Raw genomic sequence first — 9051 nt, 5'->3', positions numbered from 1 at the left:
ATTATATATCATTTTTGGGACTAACCTATTAGCCTAATTCCGCTTCTATAAATTCCCAAATATTCCCAATATACCATAGAGCCACCCGAAACACTTTTTCCGCCACCGCAAGCTTCTGTTCTTCCGTGGTCCCATCTGGAGGCCTTTTCTGGTACTCTGTCGGAGAGGGAATCGGTCACAGAGGGCTTCTACATGATCGTTGCTGCCCTACCGATGATGCATGAGTAGTTCACCATAGACCTATGGGTCCATGGTTAGTAGCTAGATTGTCTTCTCTCTCTTTGGCCTTCAATACCATGTTCTCCTCGATCTTCTTGGAGTTCTATCTGATGTAATTGATACGTCCATTTTGCATCATGTTTCCCTACTATTATTTATAGTGTTTTTATGCAATATAACACTTTGTTGAGTAATTCTAATGCCTTTTATCTCATAATATGCAAGGTTTACACAAAGAGGGAGAATGCTGGCAGCTGGAATTCTGGACCTCAAAAAGCTACATTAGAGAAACCTATTTTGCACATCTCCAAATGAGCTGAATTTTTATAGAAAATTATTTTGTAATATATAAAAAATACTGGAGAAAAGAAATACCGGAGGGGGGCACCCAGGTGCCCACTAGGCACCGGGGTGCGCCACCCCCTCTAGGCGCGCGCCTTGGTGGGTAGTGAGATACCTGGCCCACCCTCGGTGCCCATCTTCTGGTACATAAGGTCTTTTGACCTAGAAAAACTAAGGAGAGGACTATCGGGACGGAGCACCGCCATCTCGAGGTGGAACTTGGGCAGGAGCACTTTTGCCCTCCGATGGAGCAATGCCGCCGGGGATACTTCCCTCCGAGAGGGGGAAATCGAAGCTATCGTCATCACCAACAACCCTCTCACCTTGGGAGGGCCAATCTTCATCAACATCTTCAACAACACCATCTCATTTCAAAACCCTAGTTCATCTCTTGTGTTCAATCTTTGTACCGGAACCTCAGATTGGTACCTGTGGGTGACTAGTAGTGTTGATTACATCTTGTAGTTGATGCTAGCCGGTTTATTTGGTGGAAGATTATATGTTCAGATCCACTATGATGTTTATTACTGGTCTAATCTTAAGCATGTTATGTTGTGTGAGTAGTTACTTTTGTTCTTGAGGACACAGGAGAAGTCATGTTGCAAGTAATCATATGAATTTGATATTTGCTCAATATTTTCACAACAAAAAAAGACACATCCGTGACATTTTGGGCCGAACAATTTTTTCCTATCATGCTTATGACACTTCTATGACGATAATTGTGACAAAAGCACGTATCATCGTAGATGTGGTGGGCTCCTACTTCTATGACACAAAATCATGACAGAAAATGGGCTTTTCATCGTGGGCGAGCCGGGGACGCACCTGCATGACATTCTTTGGGCCGTCCATGATGAAAAAATCATGGTAGAAGCGATGGTGAGGAAAATTTCAGGGAGTTCCCGGTTACAATGGGTGGTCAGGACCGAGCGATGCACAGAGGGATTGCGCGTTTCTCTCATACATGTACGTGCGTGGGTGCGAGGCGTTGGGCTCTAACTGAACCCAAGCGAGGTGTTTGCTTACTGAACCTGAGCGATTGCACTAGCTACGTTACTGAACCCGAGTGATCAATCTCTCGCTGTTAACTGAACCCAAGCGATTCGTTCGCTACTGCTGCTAAATGAAGATGATCGAACCTGCTGCTGCCTCTTGATGAACAGTGAGCATTGTTGGGGTTGGATGAACAGTTCCCGATGGGGGTTGGATGAACAGGACCCCGTGGTAGTAGAGGCCGTTGCTGCTGGATGAACAGGAACCCCATCGAGAGGACGCTGCCACACACCCGAGTTGGTTGGGGGTGGATGAACAAGACCCCGTGGAGGGTTGGTTGAACAGGACCCCATGTGCAGGGCTGGTTGACGGTAGCTAGTGGAGGCTGGATGAACAAGACCCCGTGGTGAACTGTAGGTGGTGGAGGCTGGAGGAAGTCGATGGTGGATGAACAGTAGCAGGTGGAGGCTGGAGGAAGTCGACGGTGGATGAACAGGAGCCCGTGGAGGCTGGAGCGAGGCAGTAGACGATGGATGAATAGTAGCCCGTGGAGTCCTGTTCTGCGGTATGCCGCACCCCTCCCGATGAACATGACCCTCGTTTCGACCGTAGGCACTCCAACACAAGTCCGTTTCCTCCGTTTTGTGGTACAGCACACCCCTCCCGATCAACAACATGTAGGAGATATGCCCTAGAGGCAATAATAAATGATATTATTTATCTCCGAGTTCATAATTATGTTTATGTTGCATGCTATAACTCCTGTGGTTCTCGAGCCCGTATATCCATAAAGGCTCTGGGGAAAACCCATGTGCATGTGTGGAATAATAAACGGTAAAATGTATTCCTAGTCATGCCTTTAAGACTAGCTCAAGTGTTGCATGATGATTATGTTTTCCCAATCATGGGCATGTCTATGCCATCAACTTTGAGGGCACAATGTTAAGAGAACATTTGTGTTGAATCGACCCGGATTGATGTTATGCTATGAGATTCATTCATCACAAGTTAATGGTAAATAACACAGAGATGGTTAACGTTTGCATGATTCCTTAGACCATGAGAGTATCGAGTTTCTTCATGCTTGCTTCATGAACTTTGGGGTTTGTTAAACGTCATCCATAAATGGGTGGCTATTACGGCGGCTTACGGGTTCATGGAAAAGTGTGTCAAGTAACTTGATAGCTCAAGATTGGGATTTGCTCCTTCGACGATCGAGAGATATTCTTGGGCCCTCTCGGTGTTACGGTATCCATCATCGTCTGGCCAGACACAGTGTGATTTGATCACAGGGATGCTGGAACACGGAAACGAGAAAAGAGAACAAAACCAGTAACGAGGTAACTGGCATAGTGGACAAGTTGTTGATCCATGGGAATGCCAACATGTCTCACCTCGGGTATTTGTAACATATTGCGAAGCAACAGGAATAGCGCACGACAACTGGAGGTTCACTCGAATATTCATTCGTGTGGGTATAGGGGTCAATATGGGTGTCCACGGCTCCGATGTTGATCATTGATTGGAAAGGGTTCCGTCATGTCTATACTTCACCGAACCTATAGGGTCACACGCTTAAGGGTCATCTATCTGTTGAATACTAGACAAGGAGTCTGAGAGAAAATCACCGAAAAAGTTTCGGACACCGGAAAAGTTTCGGACAGCGGAATTGTACCGTAGAGAGAGGTCATCGGATAAGTTTCGATGATACCGAAAAGTTGTTTTGGGATATACCATTAAGTCAAATTGGTTTCGGCACATGCCTGATAATTCTTGGAGGATGCCAGAATCATTCTGGAAGCTTTTTGGAATTTTCTGAGATAAAAACCGGAAATGTTCCGGAGCTGCCGGAGCCACTTCAGATGCGTTTCACAGATGAAAATCACTAAAATAGAATTGTTCCAAAACGTGTTGAAAATCATTATGGTGGGTATTGGAAATGTTTTAAGCCCACATAAATATTTTTTAGTTCGAACGGACGCTAAAAAATGTCGTCGTGAATAGTGAAAGTGCTTTTTGGGTATTTATGGAAAGCCACCTTTTGGGGCTTTTCCCAAAAGTCTTCTAGAAGGACTTGGGGATCAAGGAACCCCCTTTGGGGGCCCCCATGAAGGTGGGACGTTGGAGGGTGCAGCTCCTCCATGGGGCTCCACTTGACATCCCTTTATGCCCTTTATGCCCTTTATGTGTGACATAAAGTGTGGGCATTTTGGGGTTTTTCCTATAAATAGAGGTGGAGAGGCACTCTCCACACTCATCCCTTCTCACATACAAGTGCCATGCAATGATCTGGCTTCTTCTCTCCCTCCCACGAAAAGAGTTTCGTAGAGCCGTAAGGCTGTCTGGGTTCCGGCAGGAACTAGTTCTGGATGGCGAAGCCCTGCTGGATAGATGACACCATATGTGTGCAACTCTGTAGAGAGATCGTAGTTTCGGTCTTAGTTCGTGAGTGCCTCCCGAAGGGCTGTCCGTGTGACCGTCCGAGTTTTGAAGGTCCTCCCGAAGGGCTGTCCGAGTGACCGTTCGTGTTTCGAAGGTCCTCCCGAAGGGCTGTCCATGACACCGTCTGGGGGGCTGTTCGACCGCCTCTCGGAGGGCTGTCTGAGGAGCAGATGAGGGTATACATCCTCACGGTTGGGAGGTTGTAAATCCTAGCTGCGGGGATCTGCACCGCCATTCGTCATCGACTCTACTTCCCGCTGCGCTACGAGTCGGTAACGAAAAAGATCAAACCATGTATGCCGTCTCCATAGTGGTCCTGGGCTGGTGCTTAGGTCAGAATTTTTTTGTTTTCTGCTACGTTCCCCTACAGTGGCATCATGAGCCGTGCTATGCGTAGATGCAGGTTGCGATCTAGAATACATGTAGATGTATGGGTATTGCGTAATATAATTTTGGAGTAGATGAGATCTATTGCTGAAAATTATTTATGCGGGTGACAGATGAAATCTGTTACCCGACGTTCTTGTTGCTTCCCTAGAATTTGCGTTTGCTCAATCTCGAGACAGCATGGTGGAATTTGACAAAGTTCTGGCAATCCGTGATCCTGATTGATCATGGAAGTGCTATCAGTTCTTTGGGTTCTGCCGTAGTCAAAAGAAAGATGAAATTCACAGATGAAAGGGCATTGCAGATATGATCTGCACGGGGGTCATGCGTATGACGAAGTTTAGTATGGGGTTCGAGATTTTATTATCTCGTGCTTCATACATCCCGAGATGTTAATCTAGCGACTTGAATTATCATACTTGACGAGGGACGTAGGTAGCTTCGGTTTGTTTCGAAACCTTAGAAGCCATGTAAATCTTTTTTGTATGAACCGATTAGAGGCATCTAACTTGGTTTTGCAGGATGGTTTGCATGTGATGTGGTATAGCAGTGCTCATAATAATTTGATTATGTATGAGATGACTATATAATGTAAATTAAGATGACCTGTGTGTCATGATTCGACATGATGGCTGGAGCCATATGATTGTCACTTTAATGACCTGCGTGTCAACCTTAAGTAATGCAATTATTTTATTAGCTATAGAGATAGCAATATTATCCGGTGCATCGACAAGGTGGTGGCAATCTTAGCGAAGGTGAACACCGACGCAAATGTCGAAGACGAAGAAATGAAAGACTTCTCCGTCAGAAAGGGCTATACTATATCATGCTATTATGAATTGCCTGAGATGTTTATCCCTTATGATGCACCCTTCTTGATTGCGTGGTAGTCACTTTTTATTAGGGTGATCTCTCACAAAAATATCAAGTAGTTAGTGTTCTCCCCAGTGTAGCACCATATGAAATTCGCATCTTTTCGGGGTGCGCCATGTACACATGAGCATGAACGAATCGAGAGGAATGAGGCGGGTGAGGTCAGACCTCGCAGCAAGATCACTTGGTTGCCTTTGACGTTCAGGCAGGAGAGTCCTGAGCTCGGAACACGCCCATCGAAAGATGAACAAGAATCACATAGAGATGTGATCGGCAAGTTGGCCTACCAATTGAAATTCGTGTCATCAGTGATGAACCCGTCAATGGCATCGAATAAAAATATGGATCTTGAATCACTCTAAATCAATTATGAGAGATATTGATTTGAGTGGGAGCGCACTGTTGAATTAACATGCTTAATTCTCAGTGCAATTAATTATGAACATTGTCTAAGTGTTTCTTGCAAAATAGTTATAGAATAATGGCTCGCATTTCCACCTTCCCTGTTAAAATTGAATAACTGTTAAATATCTGGTTAAAACTTTATGATTGGTAACGTAATGTGAGGATTGTCCTCAAAGGTGTTGAGAAGGATTTTGTCCTATCGCATGCTTTTTGTATACTCCCGCTAAATGCTATGGATGATGAGACTCTCGTCCTTCAATCCAAAAGCTAGAATTCCGTTGCGGTCAAGTGCAATATGTTTGCTTCCATGAGACCCGAACTTCGAAAGTTTGGGATAGTTATGTGATATTCATGGAGCTGAAAATCGTTTTCAGATACAAACAAAGCAATGTTTGTTTGCAAATTATTAGTAAATTGTTTACTATGCATTAGACTAATAAGAGAGGGATCCAGAAGAACGCCTATCATATGATAAAAGGTGAATAAAACAACAACTTAAAGAGAAAGAAAGTGTCCAAAGGGTGTTAGTGTGACTTACACGCCTAGGAAGTCCGGGGCTAACGCCGCTCTTAAGTTGGGTGCTTCTTTTGCGAGTAGGAGAAATACTAAAAGTTAAACTGTTAGAAGTATAAAGGCAGAAAGAAAGATGACTGGAATATCCTTCTCATGTATGAATGTCATACAAGTTTTTGATGTATAGAAGGCTGGTCAAAGATATAGTCCTTGGGAATTATGGTTAAACATGTTAATCACTAATTCTTGGGTATTGTGAGTTAATCACAAAGATACCCGCTTGATTGCATTCTGTTGCGAATCAATGTAAGAGCTACTATGGCCTAAAAGGACTAGCCAGAAATGAGGTTAAGGTATACACAGGGAACATAGTAAATGTTACTATACCTTCCATCAGTGTATTGCTGTCTATATTTATTTTCATAATTCATTTAGAGTTTTACAAACTCTAGCCCATTGCATCAGGTATCTTGCAAGAAGGTTGTTCATAAGAGAACTTTTTATGTTCGATGTTATGAATAACACAAGGTCCGTACTTTCATTATGAATGAGATGTATGTTATGAATATTGATAATAATAAAATACCTCTGGGTTTATTTTCATAATTCTTTTAGAGTTTCATACACTCTAGCCCATTGCACAACGTTTGTTGCAAAAGAGTTGTTCATAAAACCAACAATTGTTGTTAAGTATTATGAATAACATGAAGGGCCATGCTTCTATCCAAGATGGTATGTATGTTATGAATATTGATGGTAATATGATACATCCATAAACGCTGATGCTAAATGTCGCGAGACTATGAGAATACCACACATGTGTGGCACTACATTTGGTCACATTGGAGAAACCCGCATGAAAAAATTCCATTATGATGGATTTTGAAGTCGTTTGATTTTGAATCATCTGACACTTGCAACTTTCCTCCAAAAAGTGAAGTGACTGAAATACCGTTCACGGGCCATAAGGAACGAGCAACAAACTTATTGGTGATCATACATTTTGATGTGTGTAGTTCAATAAATGTTGTTGCAAGTGGTGGATTTATTTATCTTCTGAAATGACTCAAGTAGATATATGGATATTTACTTGATGAGACGTAAGTCTGGATCTTTTGAAATCATTTGAAAGGTTTTCAAAAATGAAGTAGAAGTTATTGTAACAAGAAAATTATGTTTCTGCAATTTGATTGCACAAAGGAATATTTGAGTTACATGTTTAGCGAATGTCTGATGAGTTGTGAAAAGAGTTTCATAACTTACACCTCCCGGAACACAACTATGAGTGGAATGTCTGTGAAGATGTAACCAATCCATTTATGACATGGTAAGATCAAAGATGACATAAATAAATTTGTCATTATCACTTTTAAAGAGTAATGCTTTAGAGACTGCGGATTTTACACTGAAAAGAGCTCCATCGGGTCTGTTGAAATGATGGCACGGTATGGTACGCCCCACCATGTTATATCTTTTCTTAACATTTGGAATATTGGGCTTGTGTAAAAGGTTACAAACCTATTCCAAATCAGACAAGTGCTACTTTGTAGGTTATACCAAAATGTTGGGTATTCCTCCCTCACTATACCGAGGCAAATAGTTTTGCCGCGAAACGATGTGCTTTTAAAGAGAATGGTTCTTTCAAAAAGGTGAGTGGGAGAATAGTGCAACTCGACGAGATAAACAGTATCTTCGTCATCAGATCAAAGGAAAGAGACCTTGGAAGCAATTCCAGAGTTTCCTACTGCGACTGATACGGAAGTCTCTACAATAAAATGTATGAACTTCGGTCGAACTTGCAACTGAACCACGTAGGCAAGGCTCGTGCAAGCCTCTCAGGTGTGCAAATGAGATATTGTTGTTAGACAACATTATACCTACGATACACAAGGAAGCGTTGATGGGCCCTGACTCCGGAATTGGCTAAATGCCAATACAACCCGAGTTAGTTTCCATATAAGTGATTCAAGATTAAAACCTTGATACACCTTTCGGAAGACTTAGAGTCTAACGAATATTTATTGAACTTAAAACCTATACGGATAAAAATGTTTTATCCATAAAGCTCGACTTGTTGAAATAACAAGTTCAAGAGTTGACTACGGTGAGGATGTTTTCATCGTAGCGATGCTTAAAGTCGGTTTGGGTTGAACTAGCAATTAATACATATTTCAATCATGAGATATGAAACATGGATGACAATAGGATTTCCATCTGATGGAAATGAAACCAAGGACTTGCATGTGTTACAGTCCAAGGCATTTTGTTTATCCAGAGGATGCTAGAAAGGGTGCAAACTTCAGAGTTCCAGCGATGGACAGAGGAGAGCAAAATGGAGTTGGAATCTTCGTACTTTGATGAAATGGTCAAAGGGATTTGACTTCATCAATGGGTAACGAAGATGCTTGTAATTCTAGAAAGTAAGTGGGAGTGTAATAATATTTCTAAAAACCTTGTGTGCTTGACACATTGTTAATTGGAAATAAATTTCTTGACACGAATTAGGACTTCATTTGAAAATAGTTTTTTGATGAAGTGCTTAGGCTAAATAGCCTCAATATTAGGCATAATGATCTATGGAGATATATTTACCTAATAGGGCTAAGCAATAAATACATATTGACAAGATGCTAAAACCGTTTAGCACTAAGAACGACAAGGAGTGATTCTTGCCGAAGTCACATGGAAAGAGTTTTTGCAAGAATTAGTGTCCCAAAACACTGATGAGCAAAATACATGATGCAGATTCCACACACTTTTGTGTTTGATTTAATCATGTATTCCATGGTATGTAAAACAACCAGATATGTCCGATACTCCCGAGGTGTTGCGAGTATAGATACTAAAGTGATCAAAGTACTGATCATGGGA

Source organism: Triticum dicoccoides, chromosome 4B (genome assembly GCF_002162155.2).
Source record: "Triticum dicoccoides isolate Atlit2015 ecotype Zavitan chromosome 4B, WEW_v2.0, whole genome shotgun sequence".
NCBI classification, from domain to species: Eukaryota; Viridiplantae; Streptophyta; class Magnoliopsida; order Poales; family Poaceae; genus Triticum; species Triticum dicoccoides.
This window is presented reverse-complemented; position numbering follows the sequence as displayed.